This window comes from Seriola dumerili, unplaced genomic scaffold (genome assembly GCF_002260705.1).
Source record: "Seriola dumerili isolate Sdu_G_001 unplaced genomic scaffold, Sdu_1.0 BDQW01000102.1, whole genome shotgun sequence".
NCBI classification, from domain to species: domain Eukaryota; kingdom Metazoa; phylum Chordata; class Actinopteri; order Carangiformes; family Carangidae; genus Seriola; species Seriola dumerili.
In genome coordinates, this window is record NW_019174357.1 from 728,754 (window position 1) to 736,913 (window position 8,160).

Sequence of the window (8,160 nt, forward strand, 5' to 3'; positions counted from 1 at the left end):
GCCATAACAATGTGTAACCGCATTTGGACTTGTCTGACAATCCATCATCAATCTTTGTACGGAGGAAGACAACAGTTCACCCCACTGACATGTCTCCTGTCAAATGAACAGCTGTATCTTCCTCTCAGCATCTAACATTGTGATATTTTTACATGTGGGAACTTGATATAAACAAATGACATCGCCTATTCACTGAATGGCTTTTTTTTATTAAGAAAAAAAATTATAAATTCCCAAGTGATTGGTCTCCAATCCTAGCCGCTGGACCCTTCCCCGCCACCTGCTAATGGCTCAGGTCACTCCAGCTCTATTTATATCCCTCAGGCAACTCTGTCCCTCCTCCCCTCCTGCTGTTATCCCCTTAAAGCATGGAGATTTTCAGAGAGAGATGGGTAGGTGGTGTTGGGAGCGTGGGTGTAGTTTTAGGGGAGATTCTCATAATAGCGCCTTGCTGTCCTCTTTCTTCTGTTGTGCATTACGGCTGAAGGCTCAAAATAGAACATCTCTTGGGAGCATCCAATCACGCCTCTGGTAGCTTTATGCACACAGGCACACACAGATACAGTGTAGCCCATTTTTTTTTATGTGATCACGGGGAAATAGGATTTGCAAGTGAGATGTTACTGTACAGTGACTCATTCTGGAAGATTTATTTTATTCATTACATCCATTTTTTACATCACAACCAAAGCTTCCTTCATTCTGTGTGAATCCCTCCACACACTGTTTCCGGTTGAATGTGTGAGTAATACTTTGTCGCCCACAAAGCAAGGGTTGAATGTAATAGAATCTAATTGTGTATATATAATTGTTTGATTGTAATAGGAACCAAATACTTGTCATAGCTGAAAGAGCTTACGTTTTCTGACCCTCATGTTGTGGTACGTGTGAGAACATTATCAGTAGAGACACTATAACACAGAAGCACATGTTCCACTGTATAAAAGGAAGGAGAAACCAAATGCATTGTACAGAAATACTCTTTGATGAAGCTGACAGGAGGTTTTTTTTTTGTTGTTTTTTTTTGTATGTGTGTTTGTCTTTGTTATTTGCATACGTTTGTGTGTACAGTACAGTGTGTGTGTCTGGGTGCCTGAGCCACAGTGGATACGAACGCATGCCAGAGTGAGTGAGCGAGCAAGTGAACGAGTGGAGCAGGATCAGGAAGGCGAGAGAAAGAGAGCAGAGAAGGAGACAGAAGAACCACAGAGAGAGAGAGAGGGAGGGAGGGAGAGAGAGAGAGAGTGAGAGAGAGGGCTTTGTGCAGATAGTGCAGGAGCAAGTCGCGATTCCCCAGGAAAAGGGAGGTGCGTCCTTCCATCTTCTCATGGGAGATTTAAACTGGCTTCAGATTGGCTCCAGTCTGACGGAGGATTCCCCCGCTTGTGGAGTACGGCTCCCTCTTCTAATGTAACACTGGACTTTGTTGTGAAGCGGGAGAGAGGCGCACAGGAAGGAGGGAGAGGAACACTTGCTCCGACTTCCTTTGTACCCAGCCTGCTTGACAGATGGCACTGGCAGAATGATCTTTGACTCTCACCCAGCGACCAGTCCTTGCTCCACTCACTGAGGTAACGTATGTCAGCTCCTCTCCGCTTCTAGCAAAAAAAAGAAAAAAGCTGCGTGCTCATACATGCTTTCTGCTGCACTGTGTGCCTTGAATGTGCTTGAATGAACGTGCAAAATGAGTATGACAGCTTGGTGTGCATGCAAGTATGTCTGAAATATTAGTTCACAGGAGAGAACAGGAAGTACTGTAGCTCAATCACCACCTCATCAGCACCTTGTCGAAGTGGACTTATCTAACATGGCTTAGTTGGTGGAAGTGTTTATCAGCAGTTTTTATCAGTGGTGCTTTTTTTTTTCTTTTTGTGGTGTACTATGACTGACCTTCATATGCTATATGCCAGGGTAACCTGAGGTCTATATAGTGGTCATGGGATGCTGAAGGGCAGCGTCCTGCTGCCAGCACTTTTTCTCCTGAGTCTGCACCCACCTGCACTTTTTTTTTAATCGCCCATCCTCCGTAAATAAAACCAGTGTTGCTGTTCTCTGCACCTTGACTGGCTGTAGCAGCCTTACAAATCATGGTGACACAAGTTCCAACAGAAGCAGGTGCCATGTTGGAAATAACAGGCAGTGTTGCAGATTTTAACATTTGTGGTGTGATGCTTGGAGAGTTTGGGATTTGCGTGGTCATTGTTGCAGAAAAAGGTAAAATTAGTGCAGGGTCCCCTGTTTATCTTGGAAGGTACAAAAAGATACAAAGAAACAATCTAAACTGTGGAAATATTAAGAAATGTTTGAATAATTGAGACAACATATGGCAAATGCATTGTTCTACATAGATAAGTTATACATAGATAAAAGGACAAATTTTATTTATTTTATTTATTCAAACATTTTACATACTTAAGAGCAATTGTTATAGTACAATTTAGAAATAACTGCAAACATCAACTTCAGAAAGTACATGTAACCAGAGATATTGTGATTGAGTTCTACTTTTGGACTCTTTCTAACTCAGGATTAACATCAGATGACTTGTTGGCCACTTGCCAGCCTTTCTTTTAAAACCCATGCTTTCAACACAATGTGCTAGCTTCTCCCAAGCAGCCGACACTGTTGGAAATGTATTGTTTAATTTCCTTAGAAAAATAGATGACAGTCTCTGTAATATCTATTGACAACCTGAGATTTTTGAATGTAGGGAAGTCTGCATCAGAAACAATAGCTGACTAACCGTGCTTGTCTCTGTGTAATAATTCACTCACCTTCACTCTCAACAGCCCTCTCTATCACACAGTCTGTCGCCTGTCCTCTAACTCCTGCTCTCAGCATGAGGTTGATGTTCAGAGGAATCCTCACAACAGAACATTGATTGTGCCTAATAAGTGACATAAGACAGTGTGACACTATAAAATGAGGCTTTCAACATTTTAAAAATAATTTTTATTGAAATTCGACCACACACATTGGAGGTTGTTCTCCCTGCTACTTGCTTTTGTTACATAGTCACTTAGTGGATTAAAAGCACACTGTTCGTTTTACTTAACTAACATTTGATAAAACAATTCAACATATAAAACAATTTTATTTTTATTATAGGACTGTAAATGCTTTGTTCACTGAAGATTTTTTTTATTTACTGTTAATAAATCCCTCAAAACTTGAACAGCACTAAGATAATCACATGAAATGTGTCAGAACAGCACTGTGAGAGTTCACAGGTTGCCTCCCCATTAGTACTTGTGTCCATCAACAACCGTGTGTCTAGTCATTGCATCCTTGTGCAGAATGGTTCCCCACTTGCACACCTACAATATGCAATATGCTGTGTATCAACGAGATGCTGAAAATGGAAATGAAAAATAAATACACACTAGTGTGTCTCAAGGGACTGAGGACTCAGAAGTAACTAAACTAGAATTACAAACATTATCAAGGTGTGAATCATACTAGCTTGAAGTTCTTATAACAGTAGTAAATAGCTATATAAAAAGAAACTTTTGATATGTACTTTTTCAAAGCACATGATCTGGCACAAGTGAAATCCAGGACGCCAACGCTGAAAAAGTATTTGAAATATCAAGGTCTCAAAATTCATGACAACATACTATTTGTGAAAAACACAAGTGGCATCAACAAAGAATTAGTCTTGAAATGAATTCAAGGAACAGGAACATGATGATCATATTTGTACAGAATTAACAGGTTAACTGCAACCTATTCTGCCCCCACCATTATACTAGAGCAGTGTTCACGAAGGGATTTTAATTACTGTACTACAAAGTTGGCATGCCTTTCATGAAAGAGTTTGTTTCATCTGCCCTTTGTAAAATGTATTATTATTATTTATTATTTGTGTTGCCATTTGACAGATTTTGAATATTGTTTGATACAAATTCAACACATCTCTGATTTGAATACATCTCTGTCCTTCAAAGGATTTTTTTTTACCCTTTCCAGACTGGGTTGGAATATTTATCAGAAGCTTGCACCAAATAATTCATAATAATACATAGAAAGGCCAAAGGCTGCATTACAAGAACACAAATAGTCTGGTAATAATCATCACCGATACACTGCAGATTATTATAGAACCTTCCCATTCATACAGCACTAAGACCCTCAGCATGCATGTGCACTAGCCATACTATACTTTGAGCTAATTAAATATTTAGCAGACATGGAAACCTCTGCAGTACACGCTATATAGGACAACACCAGTTTAACTCAAAGTTTGCAGAACAAGCTATCAAGACAGGAAAGTATTTTTAATTCTTTCATGATTTTGGATGGAATTTCTGATTGTTTTGTTACGAGCTCTTCTCTCCATCATTTTCCTCAGCATATTGTGCATCAACAGATTTGTAGTCAGTCTTAACGACATGCATGTAGCTTCCCCTTTGTGAAGAGGTGTCTGCAGGTGCATAGTTCAAAATGTGGTATCTTGTCCTTGTCAGTTTAATGTGTTTATTTTTAGCTTTCATTGACCCTGCTCAGAATGAAGATTGATGTTAGATTCCCTCCCACTGTATTCTCAGGGTCACTCTCCAGCTCTCCACTGCCCATGCTGAAACTCACACCATTATGTATAGATTAAGGATGCTTTGGCTTCCTGTCTCCCAGACAAAGTGACAAAGCAGGTGATTTGTAGTCCCTGCAGTGTCGTAGTTTAACCAATTCCAGCCTAATTGACAGATATGTGAGAATGTCGCTGTGAGATAAATGAATGTATTAAATGAGGTCAGAGATTTGAGATAATACTTTACAGTCAAAGTTTAACCTTTTGCTCTGGATGGAATATTATTATTATAGGGCTCTGCTGAACATCATCTCATTAGAAACCGCTTCCATGTATTTACAGACTAACAGGTGCTGACATTTTTATATTTTCTTTTTCCTTTGCACTTCATTTTAGATTTCTTATAAATAGAATAGAAAGCAAAATTTGAAAACCACTACAATAAATGAGGAAAAAAATGATCCTACCCCAGAGTCTGTCATGATGCACCCTGTGTTGAACACGGCTCTAAACTATTTTACAATAGTTACCTTGTATGTCCAGGTAGTGGACGTTGAACTGCTAAACGCACTTCTTTATTCATGGCACCATTTGCCACCTCGAGTACATTCACCTTCCTCTTTTTGTGTGATACTTTCCTGTATGAATGTTTATATATTGGTACAATCTATTGGTGCTTAGTACTAAAGCCTTTTCCTTCACAGCAAGAGGCATAGTATAAATTTAATAAAAGAAAACACAAGTGGCCTGTGTTGAAACTGTATCTCCATGTAATCCCTGTCCTAATAAACACTCTTTATAAGCATTCCCTTACTAATCACCTGCTCACTTGCTAATGAAAATCAAAAGCTCTGAGGGTTAGCATAGTTGGCATGTTTGCCTGGTATTAGCAGGTGTTACCATAAACCAGATTGACTTCAGTTGTGGGGAGACATGCTGAGTTTTACATGGTGCACTATTTAATTAGTACCAGCTCCTTCCACACAATGAATGGTTTACTGACAGACTTTAATGCTGAATCATTTAAGATTTATTGTGTCTGCTTCAGGGTTTGTCTGGAATTTCACACATGCCATGTCGATGGTGTTTATTCCCTGTTAATTATTGATATGATTTAAATGAATGACTCAGTTCACATTTTCCATGCTTTGCCTGACTATTTCATGGATTACAACTTGTTTTGATTCTGTACAGTACATTACAGATGCATTTGAGCATCAAGTATAAATACGATGTTATTACTCAGTGTTGACATTAAAAGCAACAAAGGCTTTTGGTTGTGTTTATTCTCTGTTCTGAGGCATCTGATACAGATGCTCCGTCTTTTTGTGGCAGCAGCTTTTCCTGTGGCAGCATAGTGATGTTGAGTGAGTGCAGTGGGAAGCAGCCCAAGGTTGTTGTGGCTTTCAGCTTAATCTCTTGAGATGGTGAGTGAAGATAGAAGATTTCTTAACACTTCTATCTAGGAGAGGGAATTATATTTCACATCAGATCAGATGTGATTGAAGAATCTGTACTCTAATTTTAAGTACATTTTGTATCTTACATCAAAACAGCTCTTTTTTGCTCTAGGATCTAGTTGCATGAACTATAAAAATGAAGAAGAAAATGACCAAATCAGCTCCCCTTGGCCAGTGCATGTTCTGAAAGCTTGCCAAATGTAAAAAATCAAAAGCTGTAACCTTAAATGACTTAAACCAATCACAAAAGGCTCATATTTAATGTCCAGTGAGTTCTGGTTCTATTATAAAGCATATTAGTTCAGTTCTGGTACCCTGTATACTTCAGTTTTTCATGTAGCCAACGGAAATCATAACATCCAATGATCATTTAGCCAATGCAAGGGAACTTGTTTACTTTACCTCTGGGAAATTAACAAGTAACATGCAAGCAAAACTAACTTCCTACATGTCACACTAGAGAGTGGATGAGACAAAAACAAAAACCAGGGGGTGGGAACAACACATGGTATAATTAGCAGCTGTCATCATGATGCTTGTATAGCAGAAGAGAAGTTTTTTTTGTTTGTTTTTTTGCCTACTGCAAGCAGCAGTTATCTCCAAGAGCTGGAATCCATTTACCAACAGTAATTTCCAAGTATTGTGTACTTTCAGATTACATATCATGGCAGAGTGTGTGTGTGTGTGTGTGTGTGTGTGTGTGTGTGTGTGTGTGTGTGTGTGTGTGTGTGTGTGCATGTGTGTGTGTGCATGTGTGTGCGTGCATGTGTGTGCGTGCATGTGTGTGCGCGTGTGTGTTGGACATTTACCATGATACAAAATTAAACTGTTTTCCACTTTGCAGATAACCTTTGGGCACTTGGCATCTCATGCCAGTAGTTACCCCACACAATAGGGCAGAGGAACGGCACTGTCAGGGCCCATAAACACAGCATGTCATTGGTGGAACAGACATGTGGCATGCTGAAGGCAAAATTTAGATGCCTCGACAGATTTGGCGGATATTTCCTGTGCAGCCTGTACAGAAAGTAGAATCAAAATAATTAATAGCAGGTTTTGTGCGTTCAAAATGGAAAATTTCAGTGCCAGATGATGAGACTGGTGATACAGACTGGAGAAGGAGTTGGAGGAGGCAGAGGAGGAGGGATATGGGGCCCAGAGGAAGGATAGAAGGCTGCAGACACCGTCCAACAACCCTTGATGGGAGGAGAGATTAAATGCCTTTGTACAGACATCAGAGGACAAATCCTAATAACTTTGGTGATCTCCTGACTTCTCTCATGGCACCATGAGCCTCACATTTGTGGCTGTGAGTGCAATAATAACTTTTGACTTAAATAAACTGCCAACAAGTTGAATTACATCATGATAACAGTAGCATTTTGTTTAAAGGAGAAATTTGTACGTTTCTATTGCTACATAGCTATTCCAACTCTGGCTACGTGGCAACCTTAGCATTAACAGCTGTTCACTTACCAGCAGTGATCAATCACAGGGAACCTAAAACATAACTAAAAACCGATACTGCCTCTGCAAACACAGCTTAAGGGGTTTCTTCCCACAAGAGAGTCACCTCCTCTCTTCTCTGTCGTACAGACAGACAGGCCTCCAAGGTCAGCGTTGCCTTGCTTTGACTGGCTAACCTTTTAATGGTTTCACTGGCACCGGGGAGTCACTGAAATCACCGTCAACACTTTGAATTGTGGGACATAATGAGACATAAGGACAAAGTTGCCCATTTAAACATTTTAAATATGCATGTTTATGTCTATGTCTCCTGGGGACCTTGTGTCTGCAGCTTCCACCTCTTCAGTGCTGATATCAAATCCCTCAGGAGTACCAGTGACAGCAACCTTCCAATTACTGCTCAAACTGTTTTATTTTTTCTGTATGTCCTATAGGCGACCGACCTGTCTCCTGCTTTCTGCTTCTTTTTGTTTGATGTCCACAGAAAATCAGTGATAGTCGTTTTCTCGGCTGACCTTTGGTGACCCCTTCTTTACTTTTGTCTCTTGCTGCTTCATGGGCTCACCAAACTAACTTACTTACTAAAAAGTAAGTTTTTGCTTTGGCTCAGTGTAGGTCGTGGCCAGCTTTTAGGAAATAATGGGAATGAGGATGTTTGAGAGCAGAAAAGAAACACAAATGCAGCACATAGACAGAGTGAGAGAT